Source organism: Lathyrus oleraceus, chromosome 1 (genome assembly GCF_024323335.1).
Source record: "Lathyrus oleraceus cultivar Zhongwan6 chromosome 1, CAAS_Psat_ZW6_1.0, whole genome shotgun sequence".
NCBI classification, from domain to species: domain Eukaryota; kingdom Viridiplantae; phylum Streptophyta; class Magnoliopsida; order Fabales; family Fabaceae; genus Lathyrus; species Lathyrus oleraceus.
In genome coordinates, this window is record NC_066579.1 from 456,538,468 (window position 1) to 456,553,538 (window position 15,071).

At 37.4% G+C, this 15,071-nt stretch overlaps 1 long non-coding RNA gene and 1 pseudogene across 4 annotated transcripts; one reads left to right on the forward strand and one right to left on the reverse strand.

Moving 5' to 3' along the window:
- The first annotated feature begins 8,487 nt into the window (after positions 1-8,487).
- On the forward strand, positions 8,488-9,959 carry LOC127115295 (SUMO-activating enzyme subunit 2-like; annotated as a pseudogene).
- A 206-nt stretch (positions 9,960-10,165) lies between these two features.
- LOC127115915 (uncharacterized) lies at positions 10,166-13,339 on the reverse strand. Of its 4 annotated transcripts, none has more exons than XR_007800926.1 (5): positions 12,658-13,339; positions 12,444-12,561; positions 11,941-12,347; positions 11,647-11,765; positions 10,166-11,567 (listed from the first exon to the last, which is right to left on the reverse strand). It is a non-coding gene; the product is annotated as an uncharacterized LOC127115915 (long non-coding RNA). The 4 variants fall into 4 exon arrangements; XR_007800924.1 differs by having other exon boundaries at positions 10,166-10,648; positions 10,888-11,567; positions 11,647-12,347; XR_007800925.1 differs by having other exon boundaries at positions 10,166-10,648; positions 10,882-11,567; positions 11,647-12,347.
- Between the last annotated feature and the right edge of the window lie 1,732 nt (positions 13,340-15,071).

Below are 15,071 nucleotides of genomic sequence, written 5' to 3' on the forward strand. Positions count from 1 at the left end.
TGCAAGTTATGGTCTTACCTTCATCCTTTTGGTGATGGTGATCATTGAGTTTGTTTTGACTTATTATCATCCTTTTGGTAGTAATAAGTTTTCTTTTTGATCTTACCTTCATCCTTTTGGTGATGGTGATCATTAAAGTTGTTGTGACTTATAATCATCTTTTTGGTGGTAACAAGTTTTGTTGTTTGATCTTACTTTCATCCTTTTGGTGATCGTGATTGTTGACTTATTATCATCCTTTTGGTGGTAACCAATTTTGTTGTTTGATCTTATCTTCATCCTTTTGGTGATGGTGATCATTAAAGTTGTATGCTTACTACCATCCTTTCGGTGATAGCAAGTTTTCATGTTTGATCTTACCTTCATCCTTTTGGTGACGGTGATCATTGAAGTTGATGAGTTAACTATCATCCTTTTGGTGATAGTGTTGTTATTACCCTTTCAGTAATGGAAAGCTTTATCAGGATAACCGTCATCCTTTTGGTGATGGACATCATCCTTTTGGTGATGGAAATCTTTGAATTTTATTGGTCTAACCCTCATCCTTTGGTGATGATCAATTTGGTTGTTGTGTTTAACTATCATCCTTTTGGTGATAGCAAGTTTGGTTGTTGATCTTACCACCATCCTTCTGGTGATGGTGATCCTTGATTATTATTATTGTAACCATCATCCTTTTGGTGATGGCGATCATTGAAGTATGGTTTAACTATCATCCTTTTGGTGATGACGCCCCTCAGAATCTTTGTGAATTACTATCATCCTTTTGACGGTAGCGATTTTATTAATTCTACTGTCATCCTTTTGGTGCCAGAACCCTTTTCAGTTTTAGTCTCACCGTTGTCCTTATGTCAATAATGACCTTTGCAAGATTTAAGTGTCCACTCGAGGGTTGACTTTGAGTTGATGTCGTACCCCTAATACCTTGGTGCTTTTAGAACTCGTTACATTTTCTTTCTGCATCTCTCCATTGCATGACATGGGACAAAATTCAGGTATTTTCGTATTTAATTATCTTCCACCACAAATGTACGAAGGCTGCTGTCATTCATACCTTCTGGTTCAAGGTAATTAAATAGGGGCATTTGTCATACCCCAATTTTGTCCGAACATTTTAAAATTTCATAAATTCAATTTTAATTTCAGTTTGCATCATATGTACACCATAACCTGCATTTCATCATGAATAATGTCTAAAATATCAGTCGAAATAAATTATTGAATATACAAATAATTTGGTTAAATCATTTAAGAACGTGTAAAATCAGCGAGTAAAAAGTTCCGAAGTTAAACTTGCAGACGCCAATATTATTAATCTACGGTTTGTGTAGTTCAACCTGGTGTGCTTGTTTATTTTTCAACGACTTCTTCAGCTGCATTTTAATCCGTTTGAGCCTTTTAACTGGTGAAAATTTATTTCAAAATTAAAAGAAATATTGCATTTTTTCAATAAGTATATTTTGTGCTGATCATTTTAGTGCGTCCGATTTATTTTTTCGAGCAAATTTTCGCCCGACTTTTATTCATTTTTGTTCGTTTTAATTTTGTTCTTTCGCCAAAATATTCAGAAAAGAATAAATAGAATTTTTCATATTCTTATTTTATTTTTATCATATTCATTTTAGAAGTTATGAATTTTATTTGATTTAATTGGTTTAAATTATTTTAAATCAATTAAATTATCTAAAAGGGGCAACTTTGCCATTTTAAATTAAGTGTGCTTCTTTAATTTAAATCCGGATCGTCGATTTGAATTTAATCAAAGGCTAATATGCATTATCCCCATTATTTGTTATCCATCAATCAAGAAATAGCAATTATTTGAATTAATTAAATAAAGAAAATTAGAATAACAAAAATATCTCTTCCTCTTCTCTCAATAAACATGTGGCACGTGTAGATTGGAGTAATAAGTTTTATTTTAAAAATTGGAACCATTGATGTAAGGAAAGGTGTCCCGAATGACAAGGGAAAAAATGGATTTTGTGGGAAAATTTTACCTTGTACCCCTACAGTTAGCCCCATACCCCTACAAAATTTTAAAAATTCCCATTTTACCCTTAATTGGTTTTAACCAATTTACCATTTCATTTTTACCATTCAGTTGAAAATTTCAGAAATTACACTTTCACACCCCTCGCACCGGAACTCCTGCAAAAAGACTTCCGGTATGTATTTTTCCAAATCGGAAGACTTTAGGAATGACTTCCGGAACACACAAAAAAGCAAACCGGAACACTTCATGAAAGAGTTCCGGTTCAAATAAAAAAAATTTACAAAACCGGAACACTTCTTAAAAGAGTTCCGGTGAACAAATTTTGCATACCGGAACTCTTTGGAGAAGTGTTCCGGTATGTATTATGTGTGTTCCGGAAGTCTTTCTTTAAGTCTTCCGGTACGTTTTTTTTTTTTTAATTTTTTTTTTTAATTTTTTTTTTTTTTGCAGAAATGGAAAATCTTCCCAAAATATGTGTAGATACTACTGATGCGTTTATGACGACGGAAAGATTTGGTACACGAGAAGAGATTATCAGATGGATTAAAGAGGTTGGAATCGACAATAAAGTAACTGTTATTATCAGTCGTTCAGATACTGAAACGGGGAAGAGAGGGAGAAGTAACAAAATAATATTTGGTTGGGATAAAGGTGGGAAACACAAGATTAGTGATAGTGGTACCCAAAGTGCGTCCAAGAAATGTGGATGTCCATTTAAAATCAGGTCGACTCCGGCGAAAGATGGATCTGGTTGGAAGATTGATGTAAAATGTGGGTTACATAATCATGGTTTACCTGATAGATTAGAAGGTCATTCGTTTATTGGTAGGTTGACCACAGATGAGAAGCAACATGTCGCTGATTTGACAAAGAGACATGTAGCACCTAGAAACATTTTGCTTTCCTTGCAAGACAAGTTTCCTGAGAATGTCACTCGGATTACGCAAGTATACAAGCATAAGAGTGTGATAGAAAAAGAGATAAGAGGTCCAAGGAGTGAGATACAACATCTGTTTAAGCTTATTGAGGATGCAGGATATGTGTATTGGAGTAGAAAAAAGGATGACTCGGAAGTGGTGAGAGAGATATTTTGGGCACATCCTAATTCAGTTAAGTTGTTGAATATATTTCCGATTGTGTTAGTTATGGATAGCACCTACAAGACAAACAAATATAGACAACCTTTGTTTGAAATTGTTGGCATGACATCGACTGAATTGACTTTTGCTGTTGGATTTGCGTATATGGAGTCTGAGCAAACAGAGAATTTTTGCTGGGTATTGGAGAAATTAAAAGAGTTGTTTGTGAAGAAAGACATGTGTCCACAAGTGATTTTGACAGATAGAGATCTTGCTTTGATGAAAGCAATTGAAGTTGTGTTTCCCAACTCGATTAATTTTCTATGTAGATTTCACATTAACAAAAACGTTGGTGCCAAATGTAAACAACATGTGGTGAATGACCTGCAAAAGACGATAGACACATTATGGATGGAAGTTGTCTGGGCTAGTGATGAGGTTGAGTATGGTCAGCGGTTGCATCAACTTGAGCAAGCATGTGTTGATTATAGTGGATTTATTAATTATGTGAAAGACACATGGTTGACTCCACATAGGCATAGATTTGTTGGAGCATGGATTAATCGAGTCCTACATTTGGGTAACACAACGACTAATCGGTACGTCTTATAATTTTGTACGTGTTATTTTTATATCTGATATTATTTTTATGTGTTTTTTATGTGTTATTTTCAATATCTGATATTTTTAATATTTGATATTTTCAATATCTAATGGTATTTTTTATATCTGATATTTTTAGGGTTGAATCTGCTCATTGGAAGTTAAAGCAGATGTTAGGAAACAGTATAGGTGACATGGTCAAATGTTGGGAAGCCATGAATAACAACTTGAGGTTACAACTGGGAAACATTAGAGCTTCATTTCAAAAGAGTTTTTACGAAGTTGAGCACGCGCACGTAAGTCCCTTTTATGGTTATTTGCGTGGTTCCGTATCTCGAGCTGCTTTGAGACGTATTGCTGAAGAGTTATTGAGAGTTGATTATGTTGGAACTAACAGGCAAATATGTGGTTGTACTCTTAGAACATCTTATGGGTTACCTTGTGCTTGTGAGTTAGGAAGATACAGAGTAGGTGGTATACCGATACCCATTGATGTTGTTCATGTTCATTGGAGGAAACTAACTATGGAAGTTGAGTTAGAGGTAGGTGAAGATGATGGATCAGAGGTGGATATGACGACTGCAATGGATGAGTTGTGGAGACGATTTAGGTCATTAGATGTTATTGGGAAAAGGGAATTAAGGAGTAGGGTATGTGAACTAGCATACCCAACAATGACAACATTGTGTCCACCACCTGAGAAAATAAAAACCAAAGGAGGAGTGAAGAAGAAAGGGAAAAAACCAACAGATTATGATGTTTATAGGGACCCTTCGTATCATGAGTATGTTGATAAGGCATCTCAATCTTCACAAAGGCAATCTTAACCATCACAGACTTCGAAGAAGATCAAATTATCAAAGAAGCAACCACAATTCATTGTTCAATTTCCTAATCATATTAGGTCATACATTGAAGATGTAGTTAATATTGAATCAGATGGTAATTGTGGATTTAGAGTCATTGCATCATTGCATGGATATGGTGAGGATGGTTGGCCAATGGTTCGCAAAGAGTTGGGGTTGGAAATAATAGACAAGGATAGGTCAACTTTGTATGACAAGTTATTTTCTAATCGGTTGTCAGCTGTGAGAGAATCTTTGATGATAGAATCGTTTGGTTCACAGCCACCTGAAAAATGGATGAGTCTACCAGATATGGGTTACTTGATAGCGAATCGCTATAATGTTGTACTTGTCTGTTTAGGCAATCCGTGCATCACTTTCTTTCCGATGACAAGTTCACATTCACCAAATGTCTCTATTTATTGCATTGGTTTTGTTAACCACAATCATTGGGTTCAGGTACGTATTTATATGTCTAAATATTTTAATTATTTCAGTTAATATTTTATGTTATATGACTTAATCTTTTAATTATTTTACTTTATCAGGTTAACATGAAAGAGGGGTTTCCATTGCCACCGGTCACATTAGATTGGAAGAAATTTCGTTCTCATATAGCAACTACTTGGATGCTAGGATTTGCAGGACGTATGCAACATTGGCAATTACTTACACCTGTATTAGCATGATTATGTAATCAAAACATAAATATGTAATCAAAACATAAATATGTAATCAAAACATGAAATCTATATTATCATGTCTATTATATTCAAAGCTTAATACATATAATCAATGTGAACGAGAAATATGCAAAGCTTCAAATAAATCAGAAAACTGTGGATCTTCCTCTTTGGCATTAACCTGTCTCAGATAGCGACGAATCAATGTAGATACACGAGCCCAATCAGGATCAGATGGCTCGGCGTCATATACAGGAACTAGTACCTCTCTAGGAGGGTCACGATGGGGAGGGACCAACCGTGGATGGGAAACACAATAATACCACTCCAGATAACCGTCTACTGCATCAGATGGAGTGGTGGCCACGGTAGATGAACCGATCACAGCGATAACACTCTGATGGTAACTGATCCAATCAACATCAATATCCGTCGCCATCATACAATCCAGAGGTGGGGATGGAACATACTGCCTATACCCGAACTGACGTAAACATCTATCAGGCAAGTATGGGACAACTGTTTCACCCCACTTCAAACAGCCCCTGTAAAGACATATCTCATCAAATACACACCATGCTCTATGATCCTCAAATGGTCGCCATATGACGTCGGCAGGTGTCAGCTCGTCCAAAATAGGTCGTAAATCATCGACCTTCAGGACTCCTTGTCTATACGACCATCTAATCGCTCGGGGAAGACCACAGTTTTCAGCAGGTTTCCAATTCTCCCCTCTTTTTCCAACAGTTGGAAAATACTCGTGAATCCAACACTGTTACAAAATACAAACATAATAAATAAAACAAATTAAGTTACCATATTTTATAAAATGAATCCAACACTTAATTAACAAAATTAAATTATATACCTGTAGGAGAGTAGGATATCCACCGAGCTGTTTGCAATTGTACATGGATGCATCTCCTAGATATCGGTAGAGGGTAACTAGTGCAGCTGCTCCCCAACTATATCCTGAACATCCATCCAAGTCCCTAAACAAGAGGAGGTATCGTGCCTCTACAAGTGTAAAGGTCTTATCAGCAAATATGGTGGAACCCACCAACATCAATAGATATGCTCTAGTCGCATATGCCCAGCTGGAAGCAGCCCTATGATGTACGAATAAATCATATAACCACTCCAACTTGTAATACGACCCCCTGCAGCTACGAACATGTGACTGTGCCTGACCCTGTGACACTCCTAGGTAGTCAACAGCAAGTTCAACAGCTAGCTCTTCAGTCACATCCTGAGGACTCCAAAAGATACCCCTAATGGGCAAGTGAAGTAGACATGCGACATCATCTAAAGTAATGCTCATTTCACCAAACGGCATGTGAAATGAAGATGTCTCTAGATGCCATCTTTCCACAAATGCAGAGACAAGATTTGTGTCTATCTTGTTCAGACTGGTTCTCTGCAGTGAAGCTAAACCAGATCTAGATACCCAACTCTCCATCTGTGGTGGAAGAGCCAATGGAACCCTAGAAGTCAACTTCAGTCCATGTCCGGCAACCTTCAACTCTTTCTTTGGTCCTCTTTCCTAAAAACAATTAAAACACATATTAGAAAACAAATTATAAAATATTCAACTATTATTCATTTTCAAATATAGTTCGTTTACTTACCTCACCGAACCATATATGTCGAGCAACATGATGTCTGTACTTCACCAAAAGAGACGTATCGTACGGTCCTCCTAGATATCCAGTCGGCTCAACTGCAGCTGCAGATGAAGATGCACCCCGGTCTAACGTGCGGACTGGAATCCGGCCATCTGCACCTCGTCTTCGAACCACTGCAAAAACAATGTTTAAAAAAATAATTAAAATTTAAAAAAAAAAATCACGTACCGGAACACTTCAAAGAAGAGTTCCGGTTAGTAAAAAACACAAAAAGCCTTCCGGAACACTTTCTTAAAGAGTTCCGGTATACATCATCCAAACCGGAAGTCTTTTAGAAAGACTTCCGGTATACAACTATACAAACCGGAAGACTTTCTAAAAGACTTCCGGTTCAGTGTCCCTTAAAGACAACAAACCGGAACTCTTTAGAGAAGTGTTCCGGTATACAATTAATGAACCGGAAGACTTACTCTTAAGTGTTCCGGTATACAATGCAGAAAAGCCAAATATTTGTCTTCTCCAGAAGTCTTCAACGAAAATGGTAAAAACAATTTGAAAGGGAAAATATACCCTATTTATATGAGGGTATTTTGGTCAAAAAAATTTAAATGTAGGGGTGTGGGTACAATTGTAGGGGTATAGGGTAAAATTTTCATTTTGTGGATAAGGATTAGGAGATGGTGGCCCAATGAAAGGGGGGAAATATGCTCACTAGAATAAAAAAATCTTTCTTCTTACTAACTGACAGCATAGCCACAACGAAAAAAAAACAAAAAAAATCGTCTTCTTCTTTCCCCCAGAACCAACAACCCAAAAGATCCTCTTTCTTCCACCTTCACTCAACAACAACCCCAAACCCTCTCAACCACCGCTCACAACCTCGCACCGCTGCGGTAACCTATAAACCCCTTTCAAATTCTTCATCACACCTACCTTCTTCTTCCTCTCTACTCCATCTGTCGGTCGCCCTTCATCATCATCGTTCCTTTCTTAACTTTCGCCGGCAACACCCGCTCAACCACGCCTCCCTCACCTCATCTCCTCTGGTCTTCTTCCAAAACCAAAATCGACCTTTCACCACCTCCATTGTCGACGCCATCACCACCGCCGACAAAACTCTATAATCACCTGCCTCAACAACCTCATTCGCGAACTCCGCCAAATCCCTTCAACCTACCTTCATTTACCGCTCTGATCGATGAAACTCCCGATCTACACGCTCCGCCAACATCACTTTATTCTCCAGCCTCTTCATTCGGTGGAGCTTCGGTTCTATTTTAGCGAGGATAAAAAGTACCACACGGAAGCTTAGAAGTTTCATGGAGATTCTTCTTTGATAAATATTGGTACCTGCGTTGTTCGTGAACCAAAGAGTCCAATAACTCATAACAGCTACAACGTTGCATTGGTAAAAATCTTAAATCCATGATTCTTGTTGTGTTGCGATTTTAAGGCCAACCCTGTTATTGAACTGTTTTATTTATTTACTGGGTTGTTTTTAGTCTCCTTTGTATTATAAGTTCAAATGATGTAAACATCATAGAGTGATTTCTGTTTTGAACTTTTTCCACATCAAGTAACGATTTAATTTTCGCATAACATTCATTTGGTTTATTTGATTTCCATTTACGGCTTCCGTTTGGTTTGTATATTCTGATGTGGATGCACTGGTTTCCTTACCGCATTTGCGATGACGGTTTAGGCTTGTTAGTTCATTTGATTCCAGTATCAGATTATGGTGTGATTCAATTCCAAGTTTAGACCATACCTATTATTGTTTGTTTTTAACCTTCTCGATCGTAATTTCCGTATGTTCCTGCTGGTGTGCATTTGTAATAATTGGTATGAGTAGATTTGGGTTCCATTATTGATTGAACCTGTAGTTTCGGCAGATTGAAAAGAAAAGTAGGGAGGCATTTTCGGATGCTGTTAACATTTTTCAAGTATTTGGGATTGATTCAATGCAATAGACACATCTTATTATTACTTGTTACCTTATTATTATTGGTAAATTGGATTTAAAATTAGTATTAATTTTTGGGGCTTGGTTCAAGGAAAATTGATAAGCCCATTTAGATATACCCTCGTTCTTATTATTTCATTCTTTTGAGTTATTTCTATTTTAAATTTTATATATGAATTTTTAAATGATTGCTATTCGGTTTCGATGTAGTTTTCATACCCCGATTTTGGCCCTGAAAATATTTCCCATCAATCATTCATTTTTTTTTCTCCTCATGACCATTTCATCTGGTCATAAATCTATCCACCGACTTGTTTCGTTTAGACTTATCATCATCTGCTACTCGGTAAATCTTTGGGCCCTGCCATTTGTTTTGGTTTAAGGATTGTTACATTGACATCTGCCCATCAGAAGTCCTTACCCCATTTGCAGACAATTTTTGTTCCGACAATCCCATGTTGGGCAGTCCAAGGCTAAAGTTGCTAGGGATGCTGTTTTAAAATTTAGGCCCAAGATAAACATTACATCATAGCATGCAAATGTCAAAGATCCTGATTTTGATGGGGACATCTTTAAGGAATTTAATGTTGTTCTTAATGGACTCGACAATCTAGATGCACGTCGACATGTGAATCGCCTGTGTTTGGCAGCTGATGTCCCTTTACTTGAAAGTGGAACTACTGGGTTTCTTGGTCAGGTTACAGTGCATGTCAAGGGAAGAATAAAGTGCTCTGAGTGTTAGCCTAAACCAGCCCCCAAGACGTATCCAGTTTGTACTATCACTAGTACTCCATCAAAGTTTGTTCACTGTATTGTGTGGGCAAAAAAGTTACTATTCTCCAAGTTATTTGGGGACAAGAATCAAGACAATGATTTAAATGTTTGCTCAAGTGATGTTGCCAACTCATCAAAAAATGTAGATGATATATTTGAACATAACGATGATGAAGTTATTGCTCAATATGAAAGAAGAATATTTGATCATGTATTTGGCTCCAACATTGAATTAGCTTTGTCCAATGAGGAGACACTTGAGGAATTGGGAAGTGTAAATCTTAAAAAGAAAAAATTTGAGTCCTTTAAGAAGCCACTTGATTTAGCAGAGGAATTGGAGAAAAAGAATGCTTCAACTGGTTTGCATTTGGAAGAGGGTGCAGCTGCGTAAGCAATGAGGTTTGAAGGCGTCTATTACATTAGGATATTTTGATGTTGATGCGGATAATGCTATCACAAGGGCCATTTCATCGCACACACTCAGGAGTGATCATGGTTCTGCTCAAGTCTTGGTGGTTCATACTAATTTCATTGCAGTTGGAATGACAAAAGGACTCATTGTTTTAGTGCCTAGTAAATATTCCATTCATCACACGAATACATGGAAGTTCCAAAATACAAGGAAATAATTTTGTCTTGCTACAAAAGCACTAATTTTTCATTCACATCACATGTACAAAACTGGAAGTTACAAGGGAATGGAACACAACAGCACTGTCGTTGAGAGCAAATCCACTCCATACCGACGACGGACCACTTCACGGTGTAATTTGTTACAAGTTGCATAAGTTTGATATGTGTACGGACGAGAATCTGAAGAAGCTCTTAGGGGTCAAGCCACTTGGCCGAGTGTTACGGTAATGTAGAAAAGGCATGGAAAGAAAAGGTAACATTGATCTTGCTATTTTCTATTTTGCTATTACTTGGTTGCCATTGAGTTCCGTTCCGGTTCTGTTGATACATGGTCAAACCTAGCTAGTGCATACATGTGTAAGGGAATACTGCGGATGAGGCTATGACATTCTCAAACAGCTATTTCACCCACCACGATGAGGTGATTTTGTTGAGCTACTGCAATTCCTGCATAAAAGAGACAACAATATGCAAATGAAAGATTACAACAACACTTCCATCGTCATTTATTTAAGTTAGAACAGTGATAAAACCAAGATGAAGGAAAATCAGGATATGAATGTTGGTGTTACTGATAGCAGCAGTTCACAGGCTAGAAGCAGATATTTGAACACTTCAAATGGTGTTCCTGGTTTTGCAAAATTAATAAAAAACAAGTTGTTGCTTTAAACAGCACCTACACTTACACCTCAGGTATACTGCACAAGAGAAGGCAGGCAACAACAAAAGCATCAACAAAACGGTTCTCAAGACCGAGTTGTGCCGTTTTAGTGGTGCCAAGATCTATCCTGGGAGAGAAATAAGATTTATCCGAAGTGATTCACATGTTTTCCTTTTTGTTAATTCGAAATGCAGGAGGTACTTCCACAACAAGTTGGAGCCATCCAAGCTTATCTGGACTGCCATGTACCGGAAGCAACATAAGAGGGACATTGCCTAAGCTCCTGCAAAAAAATAAAATAACATGTTGTTACGCGAACAATAGCAGTGAACGACAATGTAAAATTGAAAGGTAAAAATGCAGCACATGAAACACATTAGCTGCAACAACGGCAATACACCAACAACAAGCTGCGCGCAGCTGCCGAAACCGCTACCGAAACAACAGAACAAAATGCAGCAAGCCAAACTAGAAAGAGCTAAATGCAAAACGCAGCGAGACTGTACACCACAGCATCAACACAAAACGACAACTACCATCAAAGCCAAGCTCAATCAAAGATTTGCATTTATCACAGTTCATGTCCAAATCACAATAGGCTTTAGATAAATAATGTTGGATTCTCATAAAGAAATGCAACTTATCTTTCCAAATCTAGCACAATCGAGGCCAGAGATACTTTGTAATGACTCCAACACTGGGTACCTATAATGGAAAATGATATTAGCTTTTCTCATCCAAGTAAACAACACCATCTTATTTAATTTATTTATGCAGTACTTACATTTCTAGGAGATGCAACTGTAGTGACTCGGGCAAGCTTTGCACTGCGAGTAGTGGAACGTCTCTCAGCCACTCGAGGTCAATGCTTCCATGATCATCAACCAGCCTCTTCAGGAATTTCTGTATAATAAATCATGTAAAGGATCAAGAGTTTGGATAGCAATGTCGAAAAGCTTTAGTGTATGTGATTACTCTGTTCCTGAGGATGTTGAGATGCAATGGTTTGAGAATGAGTTATTGCAACACAACCTGCAGTTTTGTATGTTTGAAAGCTAGAGAACTTGGTTGAACTTACCATTTCAAGTAGCTTAGAAGAAGAACCGCAAGTGTTGTACCTTCCTATGATTGGCTGAATCTTCAACTTTTGAGGTGATATCCGAGCAGGATCTTACCTTCTCAGGATTTTGTTCACTTAAAAAGCTCCAGGTATTTAAGATGAAGTGACAGAGGATTGGAATGGAACAATGTCATTCAAAATCTTCCCCATCATGACACGATTTGGCTTCCTTGTTCTCCATCACTACCATTGGCATGTAGTATTCCATAAGGTTTTCTCTAAGGATGCCCAACTACACTCGCTTCCATAGAACTTTGTTTGCAAACAGGTTAATCCAGTGAGTTTTCATCACATTCAGTGTTCTCTTCAAGTTCCCCCACACACTTGTTCTCTTCTAGAAAACTCAACATAGTGTGATACTCTCCCTGCAATAATGGTTTGAGTCAAATCAACATAACACACAAAATCAGTGTAATTTCAAAGAAAGAACAACATGTCGCCCAAAATCTGAAACTCCTTACGTTCCGTAGCACGCAGATAGAAGCCTGACGTAATTGCTTGCTGAAGTAGTAGACATGATTCCCATTTTGTATCAATATTACGCATATTCCATTTCTTCAAGTGTGTCGAGAAAATTCACTGCAGTAAAAATCGCAATAACTGGGTAAGGCAGTAAAAGTTCACAAGCAACAAAAATGAAACATTTTCACAGAAGAAGTACAAGGTACATGTTACCTTTTTCAGAATAAGCATCAAAATGGGGTAGACAACAGAGCAGCGCAAGGAAGCACTCTGAATTCCGATACTCCTTTGGTCTCGGCGGCCAATTCAAACCCTAATAGGATGAATATAAAGGGAGAACTTTCTCCTCATTGAGCGGCGGATATTGTTCACAAGCAAAAGAAATCAGATAAAAAAAGGCGAGAAACCCTATTTTTATTGGAGAAGAAAAGGCGAACCCTCACGAAGCCCCAGCTCGCGAACCATTCAGAAGAGGGAGAAAGGAGAACAAAGCACGAAGTAAAGAAAAGGGTCAGACGAGGTGTTACCTTCTCAAATCACCATTTCGATTTAGCGATAACAGGTAAGCTTTCTTAGCGAATCGTGCATGTTGTTTCTCGTTTGTTTGTGACTGGGAACGATCCATTCTTGACCTTGGGTCGAATGAGGAATAGTTATCGTTATGTTGGTTGTGTCTCTTTACTGATTGAGAAGTTGCCCACCATCGTCCTTGTTTGACTTTCAGATGGAGAGCATGTTAGCTTTATTTTTGCTTTCATCTATTTTTTTTCTTTTACTTATTTTTCGTTCAGTTCCAGGATGAAAGAACTGTTTCTTTGTGAAAAGTGTGGATTTTGGAAGTAGGAGACGATTACTTTTCATTTTTGCTTCTGGTCCTGTGGGTTTGACCCTTTATTTTGATTTTTTGAGGGGCATCTTTGGTTGAAGGATTGATTACTATGCCCCCTTTAAGTCTACCCGTTGGTTTTCTTTTGCATTAACTTTTTATTAATTACTGACAGCAATTATTAGAGTTGGAAATCTTCGTAGTTCGTACCCAACAGCCAGGCAGCTAGGGTTTCGTCTGTTAGTCTCCCTTGCTTATTTTCGTGTTTGGACCAGTCATGGTGAAACAGATCTTCACCGACCCGGGGCCCGACGGTCCAAGAGTTCCATCTGTGGGCCTTATTTAATTCATATTCACGACCCATGTTACAGCCTTTTTGTTATTTATTTTTTCTCGTGAGTGGACTACTTGTCTCCTTTTATGTTTTATTTAGTCTTAGCCTAGTAGCAGGAAACTCATGGCCGAATGGAATTGGAGATACTTCATCTCCCTCTTATTCCTGGGTTCAATACCCGTGTGTGGCATATTTGGTTTCAAAACATTTTAATTTCTTTTATGTTATTCTTTTTAATCCTCCCATGTTTATTCTTTATTATAATTTCTCCGATACTCATTTTTTTCAATGTTTACCCTTTTATTTATTTTAATTGACAAAGCATCGATTTTAATTTATGGATTCAACTACTCTCATGTTGTTTATCCATGATTATTTTATCGAGATAACAATAGAATTTCGCCGTGTTATGATTAATCGCATATGACATTTCAATCATTGTCAATATGTGCAAATCGGTTTTGAGCACATTATTTAGGTTTTGTGTGTCCCTCCATTTCCATCCGTGCAAATCCCGATTTTACTTTTTTCGATTTAATTTTTAAGTGTGTTGTAAATATAACTTGTTGTGTTATTTATTTTCTTCACATGGCTTACTCTTGGGCCTTCTTACAATGAGACAGTTCTCTTGAACCTACACTCATGCACTGTTTATTCATTGATTGATACGTCTTATTCATTTCATTGCTTGGAATCCCCATTCGATAAAATGTACCCCCATTCCCCTGACATGTAATAATTTTACTATTTTATTTCTTTATTGCTTGACTGTTTAGTTAGCTACTAACACAAGAATAAAATCAACCATTTCCAAAAGATCAAAAATAATGACTCGATCCAACGTCGAGTATTTTCTCAATAAACAAATCAATCCATTTCTTCCTCCCATTCTATTCCATTTTCTTTCAAACCTTCATCAAATGCTTAATCCAACGTCAAGTCATTTTTCATAATAAAAACTCAAAAAATATTAATTCATATTTAACACTTTTTTTCAATAAAGATGGAAATGGAACATGGTGGATACTGTGCACTCTTGAGACTAGGGTTCGAGATGGATGTCTCGCCTATCCTAGCTCTCGCCATCATCCAAATTTATCTATTCCATTACTCTCAAACATTCAAATCTTTCTCTTAAACGTCCATCAATGCTTGATCCAACGTCAAGCCATTTTCATAATAAAACTCGAAAAAAAATACTTAATTCCTATTTTGACACCTTTCAATAAAGATGGAAATGGAACATGGTGGATACCGTGCGCTCCTTGAGATTAAGATTCGAGGTGGATGCCTCGCCTATCTTAGCTCTCGCCATCATTTAAAATTGTCAATGCGGTTTCTTCAAACCCTTTCTTAATCAAATTCAAAACACTTAATCTTTATTAAACACTTTTGCAAGTAAGATGGAAATGGAACGTGGTGGATACCACGCACTCCTGAGACTAGGATTCGAGATGGACATCTCAC